Source organism: Miniopterus natalensis, chromosome 1 (assembly GCF_054644295.1).
Source record: "Miniopterus natalensis isolate mMinNat1 chromosome 1, mMinNat1.hap1, whole genome shotgun sequence".
NCBI lineage: Eukaryota > Metazoa > Chordata > Mammalia > Chiroptera > Miniopteridae > Miniopterus > Miniopterus natalensis.
The window spans coordinates 91,444,128-91,468,459 of record NC_142081.1 but is presented as its reverse complement, the minus strand read 5'-3'; the positions used below and the strand labels follow the sequence as shown (position 1 = coordinate 91,468,459).

Here is a 24,332-nt window from a genome sequence, read left to right as displayed (position 1 = left end):
GTTATAATGATGCTAAAGAAACTTAGAACTACAAGGAACTTACTAAGAACTACAAGAAACAATGGGAACTACACCAACATGAACTTGAAGGCTCGATCCCCAGCTCTGGTCAGGGCACGTGTGGGAGGCAACCAATTGATTTGGTTGCCTTCTCCAAATAGACACTTCTCAAAGCAATGTTTCTCTCTCTCTTTCTCTCTCCCTTTCACTCTCTCAATGGAAAAAAATATCCTCAGGTGAAGATTTAAAAAAAAAAAAAAAAAAGGATAAGCTCAAAATGGATAAGACTTAAACGTAAGTCATGAAATCATAAACATCCTAGATGAAAATGTAGACAGCAAAATATCAGACATCACATGTAGTAGAATTTTCACTGATACATCTCCTAGAGCAAGAGAAACAAAAGGAAAAAAATAAACAAATGGGACTACATCAAAATAAAAAGCTTCTGCACAGCAAATGAAAAGAGAACCCATTGTATGGGAGAACATATTTGCCAAGGACCCATCTGATAAGGGGTTAATTTTCAAAATATATAAAGTACTCAACAATTCAACAAAAGAAAGACAATTTAAAAATGGGCAGAAGACCTAAATAGACACTTCTCCAAATAGGACATACAAATGGCCAAGAGACATATGAAAAAAATGCTTAATGCCACTGTTCATCAGAGAGATGCAAATTAAAACTACAATGAGGTATTACCTCATACCTGCCAGAACGGCTACCATCAATAAATCAACAAACAACAAGCACTGGCAAGCATGTGGAGAAAAAGGAACCCTAGCACACTGCTGGTGGGAATGCAGACTGATAGTACCACTGTGGAAAACAGTGTGGTTTCCTCAAAAAATTAAAAATGGAACTGCCATTTGACCCAGTGATCCCACTTCTAGGAATATATCCTAAGAAGCCTGAAACACCAATCAGAAAGAATGTATGCAGCCCTATGTTCAAAACAGCATTATTTACAATAGTGAAGATCTGGACACAGACCAAGTGCCCATCAGTTGATGAGTGAATAAAAAAGCTGTGGTACATTTCTACCACGGAATACTATGCAGCTATAAAAAAGAATCTCTTACCCTTTAAGGCAACATGGAGGTACCTGGAAATTATTATGCTAAGTAAAATAAGCCAGTCAGAGAAAGATAAATATCACAGGATCTCACTTATATATGGAATCTAATGAACAAAATAAACTGACAAACAAAATAGATCCAGAGACATGCAAGCATGCAATAGACTGACAATTCTCAGAGGGAAGGGAGGGGAGGGGGGCAGGAAGAGATTAATCAAAGAGCTTATATGCATGTATGCATAACATATAGACACAGTCAATAGTGTGGTGAAGGCTTGGGGAGGACAGGGGTGGAGAGAAGGGAGTCAATGAGGGGGGCATCTATAATACTTTCAACAATAATGATTTTTTTAAAAACTAGGATAGCAAGGATGCAGAGAATTCGGAAACTTTGTGCACCATTGGTAGGAATGTAAAATGGTACAGTCACTGAGCAACAGTATGGAGGTTCCTCAAAACATTAAAAAAAGAACTACCATAGGATCCAGCAATTCTTCTGGTATATAACCAAAAGAATTGAAAGTTGGGTCTCAAAGAGTTACCTGTACGCCCATATTCACAGGTACATTATTTGCAATAATTAAAACATGGTAGAAACTCAAGTGTCCATCAACATATGAATCAACAGCAAATGTGGTCTATACATACAATGGAATATTATTCAGCCCTAAAAAAAAACAAACAAAAAAAAACATTGCCCAGCCAGTGTTGCTCAGTGGTTGAGCATCGACCCATGCACCAAGAAGTTGCCAGTTCAATTCCCAGTCAGGGCACATGCCCAGGTTGCAGGCTCGATCCCCAGTAGGAGGCTGCATGAGGCAGCCAATCACTGTTTTTCTCTCTCATTGATGTTTCTATCTCTCTCTCCCTTCCTCTCTCTCTTTAAAATCTGTAATAATATATTGTTTTTTTAAAAAGAAAATTCTGCAGTATGCTACACCATAGGTGAGCCTTAAGAACATTAAGTAAAATAAGCCACTCACAAAATGATATATAATGTATGATTCCACTTATATGGTGTGCTTAGACTAGTCAAAGTCATAAAGATAGAAAGTATAATGGTGGTTGCAGGAGCTAGGGGAAAGGGAGAACGGGAAGTTATTGTTTACTGTGTACAGAGTTTAAGTTTTACAAGACAAAAAAAGTTATGGGGACGTGAAACTACTGAGGGTCCTTAGGATTTTGATGTGATTTGTGACTATAGCTTTAGAAATCTTTTTTTTACCTCTCTCTACACCCCTCAAGACCTAGCTTTTCCCCTGGATAGCCAGGGACCTCTGAAGAAGCAGAAGACAATAGCCCAGACCTAATTCATGGTCACAAGATTTAGACTTCTGGCAGGCAAAAAATAACATCATCTTGACCTAAGTTATGTTTCAGCTCCTGAGCTCTAAAATGGAATGACCCTGGGCTACTTTACCATGGGCCCTGACGAGGAATGCGAGAGCAGAGCTATCCTCAAGACCTGAAAAAATTATTTAATACCATTACCTCACACCTCTGACGAATCAGCTTCCCAGACGACCCCAAAACCCCTAACCCACAATGTCCTGTGATTTTGCCTTTTATAATCTATAACCTACACACCATTTGGAACTCGGGTCTTTCAACCCATGAGCTCCCAGCACTTGTGACTGAGCAATTCTATAATAAACTACTTCCTTTCTACACTGCAAACACCTGTGTGGGGAGCCGTTGTGGCCCCAGGCACGGAGGAGCTGCCTGGGTGAGCTGCAGATGTGCTCCCCTGCTCCCAGGGAGATGTGGGTAAGGTGCTGTGGCCCTAGGCACAGTGCCTGGGTGAGCTGCAGATGTGCTCCCCTGCTCCCAGGGAGATGTGGGTGAGCTGCTGTGGCCCCAGGCACAGAGGAGCTGCCTGGGTGAGCTGCAGATGTGCTCTCCTGCTCCCTGACCCAGACCTTGAGGCACCAAGGCAATACTAATTTAGTTTGTGGCCTTAAATTCTAGAAAGGCTTTTTAGGAAGCTGGCCCTGGCCTGAAGGGTTAAGGGACAGTCAAGCCACATACCAAGCCAAGGACTCAATCCTTCCCAAAAAGTTCCCATTAGAAGCGGAGACAAAGATAGTTAACCAAGGTCTGAGCTCCTGCAGGAGGCAGGATGTTTATGCTGAAAGTGTGTTTGTGCAGACTGGAAAGAACTACTTTGTATTGGGCAAGGGGAAGAAACGCGGGGCGGGGTGCTATTCAGCAAAAACAACAGCGCTGGTATAAATTGAGCTTGGAAAATAAACTCGGGGCTGCAGCCCTCACGAGCTGCAGTCCTCCCGATCCCATCTTTTTTGTGTCTGTCTTTTCTCCATCTTCACCCCTACTCTCGGGACCATTCAACTGTGCCGGCGGGCTCCGGCACACCTGCTCATGCATTTCTTTTGGCCAGTACATGAAGGCAGAAGGATCAAATACTGGGGTTTGGTAACAGATATATGGTGATGATGGTTTGCACAACAATGTGAATGTATTTCATACCACTGAACTGTACACTTTAAAAATGGTTAAGATGGTAAATGTTATGTGTATTTTACCACAGGTGTATACGGAAGGCAACCGATCAATATTTCTCTCTCACACATTGATGTTTCTCTCTCTCATCCTCTCCCTTCCTTTCTCTCTAAAATCAGTTTTAAAAAAAGAAAGAGGAGGCCTCAGAGTGAGTTTATAACATTTCATTTTCTAAGGCACAGAATCAGTGTTTAATCAACAGTCCTGTGACAGAATGTATTCTGGCTCTGTGATTTTATAGAGAGCACTGTGATCAGGAGGCCTCTCAAAACTGAGGTTAAGTTAGAAATGAGAACCCTGACTTAAAGTCAAAACAGACAAAAATCCTTGACTAAAAGACACAAGAGATCATGGATATTTCAAATATTAACAAGGGTCTGTGTGAGATCACACCAAAAAGATCAATCCCACTGAGAACCAACTGCAGTGACTGGAATGTGGCAAAGTGATCGGGTGTATTTCAATTTAAGATCTGATTCTTGCCCTGGCTAGTGTGGCTCAGTTGATTGGAGTATCATCCCATATACAGAGAGGTCACAGATTCGATTCCTGATGGGGGATCATACTAGGTTTCAGGTTTGATCCCCCGTCACGGAACGTACAGGAAGGCAACCAATCGATGTTTCACTCTCACACCAATGTTCCTCTCTTTCTTTCTCCCCCCACCTTCCTCTCTCCCTCTCCCTTCTTCTCTCTCTAAAATCAATAAAAGCATGTCCTCAGGTGAGGATTTAAAAGTAAGATTCGATTATTAAACCAATCAAACACAGAGGCCACCCCAAAATAATTTTTGTTTTTAGCAAATGTGAACTATTCAAATCTGCAATAAAATCAACGCTTCTGTCAAATAATTTAAATCACAAATATTAGGATTTTCACAGTGTGCAATTTTTTTACAGACACAAAAATGCAAATGTTATTTTAATCATAGGAGTTTGGATAATTTCTTGTATTTCAGCATTCTCACCTTTATAAATTACTCCTCTCAGGCTTCTCAAAGTGAAGGAAATTAACAAACTAAAACTTTAAATTAGTAGCAAAAAAACATAAAAGGTATCCAAATTGGAAAGAAGGAAGTAAAACTGTCATTATTTGCAGATGACATGATATTGTACATAGAAAACCCTAAAGACTCCATCAAAGTACTACTAGATTTGATAAACGAATTTGGCAAGGTAGCTGGATACAAAATCAACATCTGGAAATCAATAGCATTCTTATACACCAACAATGAACTTTCAGAGAGAGAAACTAAAAAAGCAATACCATTTACCACTGCAACTAAAAAAATAAGATACCTAGGGATAAACTTAACCAAGGATGTAAAAGACCTGTACTCAGAAAACTACGTGACACTGAAAAAAGAAATAGAGGAAGATTTAAACAAGTGGAAGAAGATACCATGCTCATGGATTGGAAGAATTAATATCATTAAAATGTCTATACTACCCAAAGCAATTTATAAATTTAATGCAATTCCTATGAAAATACCAACAGCATATTTCACAGACCTAGAACAAACATTTCGAAAATTTATATGGAACCAAAAAAGACCCCGAATAGCTGCAGCCATCTTGAGAAAAAAGAACAGAGTGGGAGGGATCACATTACCAGACTGCAAACTGTATCACAAAGCCACTGTAATCAAAACGGCCTGGTATTGGTACAACAACAGGCTTATAGATCAATGGAACAGAACAGAGACCCCAGAAATAGACCCACGCCACTATGGTCAGTTAATATTTGACAAAGGAGGCAAGAGTATCCAATGGAGTAAAGACAGTCTCTTCAATAAGTGGTGCTGGGAAAATTGGACAGATACATGCAAAAAAATGAAACTAGACCACCAACTTTCACCATACACAAAAATAAACTCAAAATGGATAAAAGACTTAAATGTAAGTCATGAAACCATAAAAATCCTGGAAGAAAACATAGGCAGTAAAGTCACAGACATCCCATGTAGTGGAATTTTCACTGATACAACACCTAGGGCAAGAGAAACAAAGGAAAAAATAAACATATGGGACTACATCAAACTAAAAAGCTTCTGCACAGCAAAAGAAAACAGCCTCAGAATACAAAGGAACCCCACAGTCTGGGAAAACATATTTGCCAAGGATGAATCTGATAAGGGGCTAATTTCCAAAGTGTACAAAGAACTCATAGCACTCAGCAAGAGGAAGACAAACAACTCAATTAAGAAATGGGCAAAGGACTTAAATAGACACTTCTCCAAAGAGGACATACGGATGGCCAAGAGACACATGAGAAAATGCTCGACTTCGATAATCATCAGAGAGATGCAAATTAAAATCACAATGAGGTATCACTTCACACCTGTCAGAATGGCTGCCATCAACAAATCAACAAAGGACATGTGCTGGCGAGGATGTGGAGAAAGGGGAACCCTAGTACACTGCTGGTGGGAATGCAGACTGGTGCAGCCACTATGGAAAACAGTATGGAGGTTCCTCAAAAAATTAAAAATGGAGCTGCCGTTTGACCCAGTGATTCCACTCCTAGGAATGTATCCTAAGAATCCTGAAACATTCATCAGAAAGGATCTATGTACCCCGATGTTCATAGCAGCACAGTTTACAATAGCTAAGATCTGGAAACAGCCCAAGTGCCCATTAGTAGATGAGTGGATAAAAAAGCTGTGGGGCATTTACACCATGGAATATTATACAGCTGTAAAGAAGAAGAATCTCGTACCCTTTGGGACAGTATGGATGGACCTGGAGAATATTATGCTAAGTGAAATAAGCCAGGAAGCGAAAGACAAATATCACATGATCTCGCTTATACCTGGAATCTAAAGAACTTAATAAACTGATGAACAGAATAGATTCAATGACATGGAAGCATAGATGAGACTGATGAATGTCAGAGGGATGGAGGAGGGCGGGTGGGTGGAGGGGGAGAGAGTAACCAAAGAATTTATGTGCATATATACACAACCCAAGGACATGGACAATGGTGGGGAGAGGGACTGGGGAGGGGGAAGGAACGGGGTGGAACGGGTCATTGGGGAGAAAAAGGGACATCTGTAATATTTTAAACAATAATAAAATTAAAAAAAAAAAAATTAGTAGCAGAGAAATCTGAAAGCAAGCAGATGGATCTTTAGGGACTACCACAGTCCTGAAGATCATTCCTAGACAAAGCTTCACACCTCTTGGGGAAGGTAGGAGATGCACCTACTACCATAAGTCATCTATGTCCCAGCATTGATTAAAGAAGATAATATGCAAGTCATACTGAGCACTGGAAAGTGAAGTAGCAAGTTCAAAGTTTTGCCAAAAAAAAAATTCAACTCACTCATTCTACCCATAACCCTGCCTCAGTACAAACTGTTTTTTTAATGTCAACATGCACATCAGTCACCACTTTCCCTTCTGACTTTCCTCACCAAATGAAGCCTTTACAACACACTCAGAAGCTGGAGAAATAACCTGGAAGTTTAATAGCCACAAATAATCTCTAAAGCCTGAGCTTACCTGGTCAGCTGTTTCTTCATAGAGAACAGCTTGAAAACCAGAGGGGAAAAGATACAAGAAAAATATCAGGGAGGCATAAACTAGCTGTATGAGGCCTTCAGGTCAATACTACTCACTACAAAAACTCTACCCAAACAACCTGTAAGCAAGGGAGGTGTCCCTATGCCACAAGTGCAGAGAAAGTAGAAAATAAATGGAAAGGAAAAATGCAAGGTAGGAAGCAGAAGTTCTAAATAGAACCAATTCACACCAGCTTACAGACATGCTTCCACAAGGAGAAAGGCCATGATTTCTCTCTGAATCAATAAAGGCATAGGACACCACTCATGACAATGCCAGTAAAAAGCCCAAGACAGTAGGGAAGAAAATACTGCTATTTGATCATCATCTCTTCCTGCCACAAGCCAATTCAATTTGTAATGCATTTATTAGAACATGCCCCTGCTAGGCCCATGTTAAACAAAAAAAATCATTCTGATAAGTGCTAAAACAGTAAGAAAGACTTTATTCAAGGACTATTGTGATAGGTGTCAAAAGTACTGCAACAGGGGAGAGAAATGGAACTGAACTCCAAATACCTGGACTAGGTTTTGTGGTGGCCACTGTGTCCCACATGCTTCCCCATCAGTCACATCACTGGTCATCTCACTTCTTCACTCACAACTCTGTAGAGACTCCACAGTGCTGCAGGATCAACTGGGATTTCAGGTCTTGCTCACCTCCTCTGCTCTTCTAAAAAGACCCACCTAAGTACATCTTGCACTTTTCTGTCCCCTCGCCTTTCCTCTGTCAGAATGTGCCCCTCTCCTTTGGCATCTATCAAAATCCTAACTCGCTACAAGATCTGGTTTGTACCTTTTGAAGCCTTCCCAGACCTCAAACTGGACCTGATCTCCTCAACCTTGATAAACCCACAGAACATTCTAGCTGTAGCACTTTCTATATTATTTTTAAAGTGTTTAGCTCAATCTGAATTATAAGCTCCTTGAAGACAGGGATTCAGTCTTAGGCTGCTTTGTATCCTTCACAACACCCAGAACTGCACCTTCCCCTAGACTTTGTTCATAATTTCATGGGAGACACCTTTTCCTCCTTTACCACAAAAATCAAAATTTCTTTCAAGTTAGCAAATAAAACACCATAAACTTAAAATTAATAGGGTTAATCTATCAGAAAGTATGACTAAATATGCAGTGGGGTTTCCCACTATATTTACATATCAGGAAAAAAAAAGAGAAAGCTCCTTTCTTGAAAGATCTTATAGTTATATTTTCTTCTGGTCTTATACACATTTTCTAAATTTTCTGCAATAAACAATTATTACTTTTATAAATACAAAACATGTCATTTTGAAAACATTTTAATGGTACATGTAATAAATGTTATAGAAATTTTAGAAAAGGCTGACATTCATGTGACTAGTAACAGGCAACGAGATGGTCATGGAGAAAGTTGGGCCATGAAGGACTGGCAAATAAAAACAGGACTAGAAAGGGAAGAGGAGGGGCTGGGAGAGGAGAAAGAGGACAATGAGGGGTGGGGCAGGGTGAGGAAGGAAGAAGAAAACAGCAACATGGAGGAGAATCTCCAAATCAACAACTGAAGCTAACATTTATTGAAAACCTGCTAGATCACAGGCTCTTCACAAGCATAATCTCATCTAATCCTAAACCACCTAGTGAGGTAGGTATTACTATTCCCATTTTAAAGTTGACAACACTTAAAACTAGGGTGACATGCTTGAAGTCACACATCTACTAAGTGGTGGCGTCTGTGCTCTTTCCACTCTTGCTAACAATTTTTCAACTGGGTTCTGTATTCCAAAGAGGTATGTAGATACTTGGGCTGAGGCCCCACCCCTGAGCAGAGAAGGTTCTGGGTTCCCATTCAGAATCAACCTGAGCAGTTCTACTTTATTCCATTTTATGTACTAGATCTTGAGAATCTGTATAAGATGTCTTTTAAAAAAATGAAGGAGGAGTTCCAATACTTCAAAAAATTTAATAGTTTGAAAACACTGGCCTGTGACATATTACCACTATGAAGGCCCTGAGGGGCTGAGATGTATTTGGTAGGCATGCTGGGCTAGGGAACACAGAAGGAAGGACAGGCCTGCCTTGGGCATGTGTGGGGAAGCAGAGAGAAATGAGACTGAAACACAAGGGCCAAGAAAGTTACAACAGCTCTGAAGTAAGGCAGAAGGAAGGGAGCTCTTTCATTAGCTTACAGCTGTCTGCATTTAGCTCACGCCAAAACCAATATGTGAGCACATCCTCAAAGCAACCAGCATTTAAATAAAAACGTAAGAAAGCCTGTTGCCCAGCCAGTATGGCTCAGTGATTGAGCACTGACCCAGGAACCAAGAGGTCATGGGTTGAATTCCCAGTCAGGACACATGACGGGGTTTTGGGCTCGATCCCCAGAACGAGACATGCAGGAGGCAGCCGATCGATGATGTTTCTCTCTCATCAATGTTTCTCTCTCTCTATCCCTCTCCCTTCCTCTCTCTCTATAAATCAGTAAAAACGGAAGGAAGGGAGGGAGGGGCGGAGGGAAGGACGGAAGGCTGTTGTTTTCATGAGGACTGGCTTTGATAAAAAATTAAAATTAAAAAAATTCAAATACCAAAACGCATGCAACAGATGGGCAATTCTATTTTAAAACCACCAGAATGTGTGCAAATCTTGCAATAAAGTGTGGGAGTTTTTAAGCATTCCTGCTCCTGGGGTGGGGATACTGTCTACTGGCTCACCAGGCATCCTGGACAAGTTTTTTTAGGTGTCTCTCCATTCTTGGTTTATCTCCTACTAATTAATCACTGAAAGGCATCACAAAGGGCATTTAAATAAAGTCAAAATTAACTGATAAGAGTTTATCTATATTCAAACATAAGATAAAGCAAGATCAAATTCTGCTATTGTGCTGATTTAATTTATACGCTATATTTTGTACAAACAGAATCTGATAATTCTCTACAATTTGAAAGTATAGTTAAAAGCAAGCCAATGAATGTTTGGTATGAGATTTCCCATTTTCTAAATGCTGAGCTGACTATCCAATGATGCCTTTATGAGAGATGGCAACAATAATGCATTCTTACTGCACACACTGAGCCTTGCTTTTAATGGCTTTATGGAAGTTAAATGATAAAAGGGTTTTTGAGTTCTCTGCTTTGCTATAAAAGTGACAATTCTCTAGCTCTTACTTTGTTCATAAATAAAATCAGAGCTCAGAAAACACTCATCAAGCACCCTATCTGTGCATCAGGTGCTGTAGTAATGCTGGGAATTCAAACATGAAACAGAGTACCTACCTTTGGGAAGTTTGTAAAATTTAGCAGGAGTGAAATATATATATAAATAGATGACTTCTATATAACTTGGTACAGATCAGGGTTCTAGGGAAACACAGAAAGAACAGAATAATGGCCCGAAATATGTGAACGTCCTAATCCCTGTGAATATGTTACCTTACAAAGGGGAATTAAAGTTGCAGATAGAATTAAGGCTGCAATCCAATGACTTTAAAATAGGAAAATGATCCTAGATTATCAGGTGGGCCCAATATAATCCACTTAAAAGTGGAAAAGAAAGGCAGAAGAGAAAGGTAAGATGTCAAGCAGTCAAGAGATGCTAGGTTGCTGGCTTCACAGATTGAGGGGAGGGGGGCCACAAGCCAAGGAATGTAGCTGAGAACGGCAAAGGAACAGGATTCACCCCTAGCATTTCCATAAAGTACTGATGACCCCTTGATTTTAGTCTAGTGGTACACATGTCAGACTTCTGAACCAAAGAACTGAAAAATAATACATTTAAATTGTTTTAAGCCATTACATGTAGTGATGTGTTATGGCAGCAATAAAAAATTAATAAAGAGCCTTTCAGTTGGGAAATTATTTATATATGAAAAGAGAACAAACATTCCTCCCAATGCGTCATCAGCCATGATCACAAGGAGAGCAAGGTCATTAAACCTTAAAGCTCGATCCAGAAACACAAATGCCGAGTTGTACATACTCATGTTATAAGAAGTCTTCAATGCCTTCACCCAAAACATCCTTCATAAATTCACCAAGCAACACAGCTGAGTTTGGGAGGCAAACTACTTGTCAGTACAAGACCACAACTACTCTGCCAATACTACTGATACTCTTGTAATTAATCCAGTTATTAACAGGAAAGGAGTAAAGGAAGGCCAGATAATATAGGCATACCATTTGTACAGCTTTGCCAGAAAGCTGAACCCCCAGATGCACATATTCCAGGACTAGTTTAAGGGATATGGGACTTTGGAAACCAAGCGATGTAACTTCATGCAAATAAAAATCACTCATTCTCCGGTGCGAGCCTTAGAAAATTCTTTTTCTCAAGATCACAAGAGCCCAACCTCCAGCTCCCAGTGGGGAAAGGGAAACTCCACTCTCACTAGCATGAGAGTTCTGATACCATTATAATAATCTGGTTACTATTTAACAGGAAAGGAGTAAAGAGAAGGCTAGATAATGTAGGCACGCCATCTGTACAGCTTTTGCTAGAAAGCTGTAGTTTAGCACTCTCCAAGTATGTTCCCTGCTGATTGATGGAGGAAATAACTGGACAAAGGCAGTTTGGATGCATGCCCAGTAAGATCTGAGTGAGAAGGTAAGATGCCTACCTGTCAGTCACACCTGGGAGCGAGGGTCAGTAGCCAGAACAAGTGCAGCCACTTCAAGGGTGTGAAACCTGAATATTTAAACTTCTAAACAAAGGAGCCATTCACTTGGCCTTTGGCCCCCTGGCCCTCTTGTGACTTCTTTTGCAGGGGGTGCGCCCCACTGCGCCCATGTGGCCCACAGCCATGTGCGACCCACACAATAGATTAACGGACTAAATCTGGACTGACTGTACTGGATCCGGCTGCACCATGGAACAGAAGCTCTAGACACTAGCCTTGCTTTTGGCTCTGCTGAACCCACAGCTTCCCCTCTTTAGGGCTGGTCTAAAGACTTGAGACTTTGGAAGCTTTGGAACCCAAGGAATATAACTCCACACAAAGTTTTTTACCATATCTCATTCTCCCACACAAATCTTAGAAAATTCCTTTTCTAAAGGTATCACAAGAACTCCACTCCCATGAGCGATGGGGAAGTTTGATTTTCCAACGACAGTTCTACTCGTGCAATTTTCCGATAACACTTTCACTCTGAACACTGAAGTGGCACAGAGACTGACGTTCATGTAAGCACTCCGAAATGTCTGCTTTCATATAGTCTATTTTACTATAGCCTCAGTCAACTGAGATTCTACAAATATAGCTTATTATGTAGCACAACATTTAAATGTGATACCATGATACCATGAAAAGCTGCACTATCATCTTCCAAACACAAGCCTGGAGGCCAGAGAGGTTATAATAGCCCTGAGGTTACCTGCCAGACCACATTCTGTAACACTACAGGAACATGAAAAAGCACAGAGGGGCTGGGTACCAGTCTTATAGTTGTTGGCTTACTTGAGATGCCTCAGGGAACACAACCTCAGCAGGACTGAGGCCAGAGGGGAAGGGTTACACCTAATTGTTATTTTCAGAAAAGCCCAGTTTCAGCATGGAATTCTACAGCTGTGTTCAGAATCCATCAACCCATCAATCTGTGGCTTTATTTAAATATTATCTTGTGGATCCTGGCAGCAAGTTTACTCAGAAGGAAAATGCTTAATTCTTTTTTTTTTTATTGTTGAGAATATTACAGATGTCCCCCATTCCCCCCCCACTCCTCCCCAACCCAGCTCCTACCCCACCCTGGGCCTTCAATTCTACATGCTATACATTAACTACTAAATTTATTACACAAAACCCAATCTTTTGTCTTGTTTTTTGAACTTAGAAAACAACTATAGGGGTCAGGAATGAGTCCCTCAGAATGTGCCACCCTGGCATTCAGATTATTTCAAGCTGAAAACAAAGTCCAACAAACTCAGGAAGAGGGTGTTTTTTTTACTTTCCCCTTTCCTTCTTAAAGATATTCAGACAGAAATAACCTGCTTCATGAAGAGAATCTTAGCATCTTCACTTTAGTACATATGAATTACATGTGGTAGACACGAAGGCTCTGTTCACTAGACTCCCTCTGTCCCATTATTTCTGAGTTTCCTAGAAAGAATTTGTTTGCCACTTAATCAGCTACGTATGAATTTCCCCTTTGAAATCCCAGAACTCTCCCCTACCTTTCTTTGCCCAAAATAACATATATACCTCATATAGCTCAATGTCTTTGGAATTTTCATTTTTTGGAGTTCCCCATTCCCACAAATTAAAATGTGATTTTCTCCTGTGGATTTTTTGTGTGTGTGCAGTGTTTAGAATAATAGACATTTTTATTTTTTTTAAATATATCTTTATTGATTTCAGAAAGAGGAAGGGAGAGAGAGAGATAGAGAGGCATCATTGATCCGCTGCCTCCTGCATGCTCCCAACTGGGGATCAAGCCCGCAACCTGGGCATGTGCCCTGACTGGGAATCACACCATGATCTCCTGGATCCTAGGTTGAAGCTCAAACTGCTGAGCCGTGCCCGGCTGGGAAAGAGTTAATAGATATTTTTAATAATAAAAGTAAACTCCTCCTCAAATAAGCCTATACTTTATCTTTTTTTATTAAATTTACTGGGGGAACACTGGTTAAAAATTTTCTCCTGTTAATCTCTCTGTTAATTTGATTATTTAGTCCAGTTAGAAGAACTTAGAAAGTGGGGCAAAAATCATTTTTAAGCCCCCCACACACTGCCCAGAATAAGTTTTGTGTTTTCTTTTAAATCCTCGCCTGAAGATATTTTTCCATTGCTTTTCAGAGAAAGTAGGAGGGAGGGAGAAAGAAGGGGGGGGGGGGGGAGAAACATCGATGTGAGAAACACATTGATTGGCTGCCTCCCGCAGGCACCCCAACCAAGGCGGGGGATCAAGCCTGCAACTGAGGTATGTGCCCTTGGTTGGAATCGAACCCTGGACCCTTCAGTCCGTAGGCCAATGCTCTAACCACTGAGCCAAACTGGCCAGGGCAGTTTTTAATAAGAAGCAAACTATATGTATATAATCACTTTTAAAAACATGTGTATGTATATACTTCCCTCCTCCCTTTTCTTGATTTCCTTCTTTTATCTACTTATCTCTTCTTAGAATTATCTCCTAGCATCCCATTTTGCATATTTGATCAACAAACTGATTAAAGCTATTCCCCTTTTCTACCGTTCTTGCTCCACACCTGTCCAAACATAACACTGAGCAAATAGTGTTGTTCCAGCTTAGGGTTCACTGGTATCTTAGTTTGGAGCAGCCTCCTCTTCATTTTTATCCTCCCCTGATGCTCAGAAGAACCACAGCCAGTTATTCAAACCTTATGTGTTCTTATAGGAGCTCCCCCAACCCCTTGTTACACTAAAGGGGAAAAGAAGTATATGACTATGATGGACATAGCTCTCCCAGGTGAGACCTGCAAAAGGGAAAAAGTTAACATACTTTACTGGGGATCCCGTTCCGCCCCAGACCTGCCTTTTCTTTAACACCAAGGTTAGTGGTGTTATTGGTGGGGAGCTCTCCTCGTCCCCACCGCTTGCCAGCAGAAGTGGGCTTCCTGCAATGTCACAAGAAAAAGAATTTTCTGAGACTCACCTGGAAGAATGGGTGGCATTTATTTGCATGGAGCTAAATCCCTGAGTTTCCAAGGTCCCATTTCCCTCTATCCCACCAAGAAGTCCCATTTTGTTTTCAGCAGAGCTAGAATTAAAACTATTGCCCAGTTTCCATTTCATGTTGGCACAGCCCAATCCAGCATTAGGCTAGCTTAGCTTGTGTTTCCAGCTCCAGTCCACCAGTCCACTGCATGTGGGGTCTGCAAAGCCATATGGCTATGGAGGGAACACCGGTGAATGCATGAGAGACCCAAGAGCCAAGACAGTGAGAATTCCTTTGTCTTCGGAATATGTATCACCAAATGTTTGAGGGCTCTAGCCAATGATACCTGTTACCAGGTTTGACAAACAGGGACCTTCCCTACATCACCCCAACTTCATTGTGCATGTGCCTATCCTCCCTCTGTACAGTCCCTTTCCCCAGTAATCTGCAGGGAATGGACCTGGGGAATGCAAGAAGCTGCTTATAATGTCTGGCCTCCCTTTTGCTCCTCTATTACTAATAACTACTTAATTACAATGGTATCAATAGGAACTAAGGAATAAGGCATCATAGATAAAAACTTACAAAATGTGATAAGTGATTTCTCAACCAGCCAACATCAAGTCAAGCATCCCCAGGTTGCCAGGTCTCTTTTCTTTTATAGGAACATAACACAAATTTTCATAAATCTGATGGAATGACACAGCGAGAGGTCCAAAAGCACAACCAATTACTATTCCTCTATTTCTCATTTTAATCAGATAGTTGAAAACCAATATATAAATACATAAAGGAACAAGAATCTTAAATCAAAAGAAACACTAGTACAGATATGTAATATGTTTAGAACTCACAGGCAGACATTCATGCTAAATTATGTCTTTATGTTCACTGAAACTGACAGTATCACACTGACCTTTTTTCTTTCAAGTGGTTCAGTAAAGGACCATTGTCACTCTCAATGAAATACCTAAACACCTCTTTCTTGGAAGGAGTGACAACGATTTTCTCATTTATCAAGGACACCGCAGTATCGAGGACACCACCACATCCAATGGTTCTGACAGTGCGTGTTGCAAAATGCAACTGGGTGTTTAAACTTTCTTATATACTATTAAAAGGATCACAGTGAAACTAAATTCACTTGTTTTAAAAAGAAATATCGGTGTCGGTGAGGATATGGAACAACTGGAATTCTGAAACTTTGCTGCTGGGAGTATGTATTTCCTCTCTGGAAACTGTTAAAGTATTTTGTGTATGAACTAAAATTTTTAAGCGACAAACAACAAAACTACACCTCATGATTTTTCAGTTTAAATTTTAAACACAAAAACTCCAGTGGTCACACTGAATGACAGAATTATAACCGTGGTACTATCATTATTTATTTCAATCCACTGTTTGGCACATTAGGACCATAGGAATTAGAGACACAAACTATGCCCAAATCAAACTCAAGATTACAAATCATTATGAACTTTTTTTAGATTGCTTAATCTTTTTTTTTCAATCCTGACCCAAGGATACATTTATTGATTTCAGAGAGAGAAAGACAGAAACATCAATGTAAGAGAGAAACATCAATTGGTTGCCTCTCGCACAAACCCACAACCTGGGTATGTGCCCTGACCAGGAATCAAACCTGCAACAGTTCAGTATACTAGACGGTGCTCCAACCAATTGAGCCACACCGGCCAGGGCCCATTATCAACTTTTTTTCACAACTAATGTGTATAGATAGCTACATCCACATCTATGGAGCCAACTGTACATTATTTAACTTCCAGGTAAAATAGAATGTTTATTAAAGTAAAACAAAAGCCTCAATAGCAAATATCTGGAACCTACATCAACAAAGATTTGAAGAGGAAGAGTATTTTATGACTAATATTGTTCAGAATAGCAGGCACATGGCAATGTTAAAAAAAATAAGTAGGCTGACTTTTAGTCAGCTTTATCATTGTTTTTAAATTCTCTACATGGACCTTTTCATTGCCTACAGAGTGGAAGGGTGACGCAGATCATTCCTATCTCCCTACCTGGGTTAATCACAGTCTGCCAATTAGAGTTTACATATACAGTAGTCCCCCCTTATCCATGATTTCAGTTACCCACAATCAACCTTGGTCCAAAAATATTAGTAGAAAATTCCAGAAATAAACAATTCACAAGTTTTAAATTGTGGACCATTCTGCATAGCATGATGTAATCTCACGCCATTCCTGCTTGATCCTGCCTGGGACACCTGAATCATCCCTTCATCCAGCATCTCCAGACTGTATATATATGCTATCCACTTGTTAGTCACTTAGTAGCCATCTAGGTATAACTTTTATTACAATATATTGTTATAATTATTCTATTAAATTCTTAGTTATTGTCGTTAATCTCTTACTATGGATAACATTTAAATTAAACTTTATCACAGATATGTATATATAGGGGGAAAAAATAGTACATATAGGGCTCAGTACTTACTACCTGGATTCTAGGCATTCACTGGGGGTTTTTGAACATATCACCCTCAGATAAGAGGGAACTACTATATTTGACAAATATTTGAATTTTTTTTTTTTTTAAATATGTCTTTACTGATTTCAGAGAGAGGGAGAGGGGGAAAGAGAGAGAGAAACATCAATGATGAGAGAGTCATTGGGCTGCCTCCTGCCTGTCCTCTACTGGGGATTGAGCCCACAACCCGGGCATGTGCCCTGAGGGGAATCGAACCACATGCTCCTGTTTGCTAGGTCAATGCTCAACCACTGAGCCACGCCGGCAGGGCTGAAATTTCTTTATTGAACCAATACTTCCATTTCTAGGTGTCTATCCTGTAAAAACATGAATAATGTGCCTAAAGAGACATGTGCAAAATGTTCATGGTATATTTGTATTAATGAATATTTAGCGAAAAAAAAGGAGAATAGCTAAATAAAATGAGGCATAAGGATACAACTGAATATTGCTATAATATTTCAATGTTTAAATTCATGTATTTGCATAATCAGATTTAATATTTTCAAATTATAATAATGAAAGTTATCAGTAACCAGATTATTTGCCACCATCAATTCTCAGTAGTCCTATAGTTGTTACCTGGGTCTCTGCTACTATCTTGTTGCCACAATCACTATAAGATATAGATGAGTTCAATCCATATTTTGGGAACAAAGGCCTGTAGATCTCACTTTGTGTATTAATATGAGTTCCTAGAGATGAACGCCCTTAGAGGAAGTGGTGGCCCAAAAGGAATTCATCAGCCATCTAAGCATTGGCAGGCACTTCCTGAGACAGACATGGGTGTGTACCTAGGAGAAAAATCAGATAAACTTCCCAAAGCATCACTGAGGAGCCTCAGGGAGTGGGACTGCTGCCATCATGACCCCACAGAAACACTTTCTAAGAAAAGCTTCTTCCACAAACCCAAACTAAGAGTGCCCAGGCCAACCCAATGTACATGACTGTCCTGGAGTCATCTCAGCACATGAGTGTGCAGACCCAAATAGACTCAATTCAGTTCAAGTTATACTCCAGTGAGTCATAATCTGCACTAACCCCACTTCCTCCACTGCAGGTCCCTCCCATCTGTTTATCTTTTGGGACATTACAAAGTCAAGTAGCTATCCTGCTAAAACATTAGCAGGAAATCCTCCTTTAACTAGAATTTGTGGAGTTGTTGTAATTCACTGTTTCTGAAAGTGTTGTCTTTGGAACACCATACTGCTACATGCCTAACAGAATTCTATCACTTAATAAGTTTGGGTCATGTTACCTAATGTGTGTGTGTTTTAATTCTATTAAAGGCTCAGCAAAGTGCTGTAGGAAAGAAATCTGCTTTACTCTAAGCCTCGTTTTCCCAAATTTACTTGGCAAAGAAACCTTTTTCCTGCCTAAAATGATTATTTCCCACTCTTTCTTGATCTTAAGAATCACTGAGGACAACTGTCAAAACTGAGGATTCCCAGGTCCCACTATAATCTCTTCCCTATCAAAACTTTTAAGGGAGGGATCATATCATTTTACGAGCACCCCAGGTGACTTATCAGACCAGTTTGGAAAATACTGACAAACTTAGCATTAGGCCAGAAACACTATTTTCTGTTAAAGGTGGTTTCCAGTTCAATTCCCTGATTCAAGGTCATTATTCTAAGCATTATCCACTTAAAGTACTAAGAATATAAAGAGTATAGTGCTTCTACTGTTCCTGAGTATATCACAGCAGCAGATTTTTCATCCTTTGGGTTTTTTCCACTAGGTTAATCATAATCATAGCAACAACTGAGCTCTTAAATGTATTATATCCCACAGTTTTTCACACTATTATGAGAAAAGTACTATTATTTTCCCCCTTATGAGGAAATGAGGTAGCAGTCTAAAGAAGTTTAAGTGATCTGCCCTAAGTCAGAGTTTCTCAATGTCACAACTACTGAGACTTTGGGCCAGGTAATTGTTTGTCCTGCGGGTGGGAGGCTGTCCGGGGCACTGCAGGAGGTTTAGCAACATCTCTGCCTCTACCCACTAGATGTCAGTAACACCTCCCCTCCAGGTAGGAAAACTAAAAATATCTGCAAACCTTGCAAAATGTCCCCTGGGGAAAAATCAGTTAGGAACCTCTGCCCTAAGTGATACTACTAAAGGTAAGAGCAGAGGAGCCAAAACTCACCACTCCAGAGGTCTGCCAGCCTCCCTCCTAAGAGTAACCTTACCCTCTGCAGGCTTCTAAGCTGAGAGGCTCAGTAGGCCCTGTTGGAGCTGTCACTGCTCTGTCTCACAGCCTGTCAGCAATGAAGAAAAGAATGGAAGAAGCTCATCAAATGACAAAGTGTGATAAAGGTGAACCAAGGGCTAGCAAATTCTGGCACAGAGTAATCCCTCAATACAAGTAATGTATGTCTTTCTTCCTGTCCTGCCAAAGGCTCCAGCTGTACATATAAAAGATTCCCAATCTGTTCACTTAAAAATGAATCACAGGAAAGGTATTCTGCCCACAATGGCATACCTAGTGTATTCAACACCCAGGAAGGCTCATTTATTTTTCCTTACCATGAACTTTTATTCATTTTATTCTTATTTTTTAAATTTATCTTTATTGTTGAAATCACTACAGGTGTCCCATTTCCCCCTCCCCAATTGACCCTCTCCATCTCGCTCTCACCCCTTACCCAAGCCTTCACCCCATCATTGTCCGTGTCCATGGGTTATGCATATATGCAAATAACTTCCTTCATTAATCTCCTCCCACCCTCTACCCCCCCATTCCCTCTTCCCTCTGAAATATGATCATCTGTTGCATGAGTCAATGTCTCTGGATCCATTTAGTTTGTCAAATTCTTTTGTTCATTAGCTTCTTGTTAAAGAAGACCCTTCAACATTTCACATAGTACTGGTCTGGTGGTGATGAACTCCTTTAGCTTTTCCTTGTCTGAGAAGCTCTTTATCTGAACTTCAATTCTAAATGACAGCTTTGCTGGGTAGAGTAATCTTGGTTGTAGGCTCTTGCTATTCATCACTTTGAATATTTCTTGCTACTCCCTTCTGGCCTGCACGGTTTCTGTTGAGCAATCAGCTGAGAGCAGTATGGGCGCTCCCTTATAAGTAACTAACTGCTTTTCTCTTGCTGCTTTTAAGATTCTCTCTGTCTTTAACCTTTGGCATTTTAATTATGATGTGTCTTGCTGTGGGACTCTTTGAGTTCCTCTTGCTTGGGACCCTCTGTGCTTCCTGGACTTGTAAATCTATTTCTTTCCCCAGGTAGGGGAAGTTTTCTGTAATTATTTTTTCAAATAGGTTTTCAATTTCTTGCTCTCTTTCCTCTCCTTCTGGCACCCCAATAATACGAATGCTGGGACTCTTGAAGTTGTCCCAGAAGCTCCTTATGCTATCTTCATATTTCTGGATTCTTGTTTCTTTTTGCTCTTCTGGTTCGGTGTTTTTTGTTTCTTCATGTTCCAAATAGCTGATATGATTCTCAGCGTCCTCTACTCTACTATTGATTCCCTGTAAATTATTTTTTATTTCAGCTCATGTAGCCTTCATTTCAAATTGGTCCTTTATGTCATTGATTTTCTCAATTATTTTTGTCATACTCTTACTAATATCGTTGAGCATCCTTATAACCATTATTCTGAACTCTGTATCTGTTAGCTTGCTTGGATCTATTTCATTTAGTTCCTTTTCTGGAGATTTCTCCTGTTCTTTCCTTTGTGACATGTTTCTTTGCCTCCACATTTTGGCTGCTTCCAGGTGTTTGTTTCTATGTATTAGGTAGAGCTGCTAGGTCTCCTGGAATTTGTAGAGTGGCTTTGTGCAGTAGGTGTCCTGTAGGGCCCAGTGGCTCAGCCTCCCCAATCACCTGAGCTGGGCCTTGTAGGTGCTCCCCTGTGTGGGCTGTGTGCACTGTCCTGTTGTAGTTGAGCCTTGGTTGCTGTTGGTGTCACTGGGAGGAACTGACCCCCAGGCCAACTGGCTGTGAGGACCAGCTGCAACTACAGCCAAAGAGCTGCTGTGCTGGAGGCACCCCTATGGAGCAGGATTTACTTTACCTCAGTGGAGCCTGGGTGTTCACCAAGTGCGCCCCTTGAGTGTGTCACTCGTGGATGTGGTAGAGTTGTAATCCAGCGTGGTGGAGTCTGACCACCAGGTGCACTGTCTCTGGGGCCTCCTGGGAGGTGCAAAGTCAGCCTCTGCCAGTGCCTTGGCCAGGGCAACCCAGCATGAGCTACACAGCAAACTGTAGTTGGCTGCTATTTGTGCTGAGCTTGGAGGTGTCCAGGAGGGTCCAATCTATGAGCCAGTGCAAGTTGCCACTAATGCTAGGCCTGGGGCCACTTATCAAGCCCTATGGGGCATGCTGCTGCTTTTTTGAGGGATTTTAGGAAAGTCCTAAGCATGAGGCTAAAGAGGTCACTTACAGAGAAAAGCCACTGGAAATGGCTTGGATGAGCTTGCAAGTAGGGAGGGGCAGGGTCTCCTGGAATCACCAGGGCGAGGTGAAAGGTGTGAGTCAGGTGCCGGCGATTCAAATATGGTGCCTGCCTGCTGGCTCTGTGGGGTAGGGCTCGCCAAAGGAGCAATGGCCTCTGCCAGCTCTACTGTCTGGGAGAAAGCTGCCCCTCCACCTCTCGCGCCCCAATTTCAGGCAGGTTAGTTCCTCCCCAAATGTCCCAGGTTCCTTTCAAGCTGCTGTCTGGCGCTGGAGCTCAGAGGGAGCGCGTCAGAGTCTGTGCACAGCCCCTTTAGGGGGAGCTGCCTGGGACTCCCGCAGACTCCTTGTCCTGCAGTGATAGTCCCCGCTGGTTTTTACAGCCCAAAGTTGTGAGGACTTCTCTTCCGGGCCCTGGAGCCCTGGGCTGGGACCCCTAACTCCTCCAGGAAACCTCCACCACTGAAATATCCCTCCCCAGTTTAAACTGTGGCGACAGGTGTGGGCCCAGGCATAGTCTCCAGGATTCAGCCCCAATCTGCCCACTTCTCTCCGCCCCTCCTACTGGTCTCGATGCTTCTTCAGTTCCCTGGTTGTAGGGCTTCTGTTCAGCTAGATTTCAGGAGGTTCTGCATGATGGTTGTTCTGTATTTTAGTTGTTCCATATTTTAGTAATTTTGATGTGGCTGTGGCAGGCGTCGGGTACAGCTGTTACCTAAGCCGCCATCTTGTTTCTCCAGGAAGGGTCATTTTTTCACACACTCTCCTTGTATGAAACAGCTATATTCAGCCCGGCCTGGTGTGGCTCAGCAGTTGAGTGTCGACCTAGGATCCAGGAGATCGGGGTTCGATTCCCAGTCAGGACACATGCCCGGGTTGCGGGCTCGATCAGTGACTCTCTCATCATTGATGTTTCTGCCTCTCTCTCCCCCTCTCCTTTCCTCTCTCTGAAATCAATAAAGATATATTTTTTTAAAAAAATTTAAAAACTATATTCAAAACCCTTTTTATATAAAAATCAGTAGCTATTATTTTCTTGATATGTTCTTTAGTATTAGAACAATCAATTAATTTTAAAATGATAAATTTCAACTTTACAGATGTAATACAAATTTATGAACTAAAATTTGCATTATAAATTTCATTATAAATTTGCATTATAAATTTCATGTATGAACTAAAATTTGTACTTACCAAACAAAAATATTATACTTCAAGGTGTACACTGTTTCATTGTTCTAATTTTAAAGCAGCAACAAAAACTTTAAGTGGTCACACAGAATGACAGAAATATAAACCTCAATAATACTACCATTGTTCATTTTAAATCTACTGTTTAAATGCAGAAATATGTAGTACCACAGGGGTTAAATGCATGAAGACTGTCCGAAGCAAGACTGAACAACTCCAAACTTTTAAAAATCTTCTCTTGAAATGAATGCATGTAGCTGACTCCCCATGTGTTGGGGCCAAGTGTACAATGAGGAGTCTCTGATTTAATTTCCATGTATCTATTAAAAGGTAAGTAATCAAAAAGCATTCATTTGACACATATATGTTATAAAAATTCAAGTTACCATAATAATTATTTAGAACATATACCAACAAAATATTTTTGTTGGAGGCATATGTTGTTACCAACATTGTTTAGAATTGCAGGCACAGGTCTAGACTTTAGACTTTGCAGATCAACTTTTGGATGGTTTATTATTGTTATTAAATTCCCTACAGACACTGAACCCCTCACTACTTGACCTGGAGCAGACTAATCCCACCACTAATCCTCGGCACACTTGCCTCCCGTCGTCCAGGGTTACATGGTACTCAGAAGTTTCAAGCCCATAAAATAGTTGAGTGCAAACGAATAATGAAAAGAGAAAAGTCACAAGAAAATCATCATAAAAGAAAAGTAGTCAGATCTCCTGGTCCCACTACTAATCAGACTCCAGCTTACTGTGGACATCAGATAAACAGACACCCCTTCAGGCAGTGAAATGGAGAGGGCCAGAACACAGGCTATGAATGGTGGTTGCTGACTGTGTGACCCTGGGCAAATTACTTCATCTCTCTGGGCTGGTGAGTTTTCTTGTCTTCAAGATGGAGATATAATACTATCTGCCCCAAGAGGCTGTTGTGAACGAATAAAGGCATAATCAAGTCTTCTTTACCTAACAGTTAGCTGTACCTGGGCAACACCTTAAAATTATTGAATCTAGCCCAGCCGGGCGTGGCTCAGCGGTTGAGCATCGACCTAGGATCCAGGCGATCGGAGTTCAATTCCCAGTCAGGACACATGCCCGGGCTGTGGGCTCGATCAATGACTCTCTCATCATTGATGTTTCTATCTCTCTCTCTCCCTCTCCTTTCCTCTCTCTGAAATCAATAAAGATATATTTAAAAAAAAAAAAAAATTATTGAATCTAGGCGATGAATACATAGAGATTCATTATACTATTCTCTTTAAATTTTTTCAAAATAGATGTTTGAATTGAACTGTTATTATCAGGCTCTCATATATATATAAAACACAAAAGAAATAAGGATGTCTAAGGTCTCTTTGAGCTCTAACACTCCATTATGTATCCCAGACTAGAAAGGAGGCTCAATTCCCAGGTGTAAATCAGAAGTGAGGCTGAAGGGGAAGGACATTCCAGAAATAAGTTC

At 40.8% G+C, this 24,332-nt stretch overlaps 1 protein-coding gene across 5 annotated transcripts in view; it reads right to left on the bottom strand.

Moving 5' to 3' along the window:
* Positions 1-24,332, bottom strand: part of CCNY (cyclin Y) — a 201,451-nt gene that overhangs the window by 109,153 nt on the left and 67,966 nt on the right. The gene's annotated exons all lie outside the window — the stretch shown is intronic.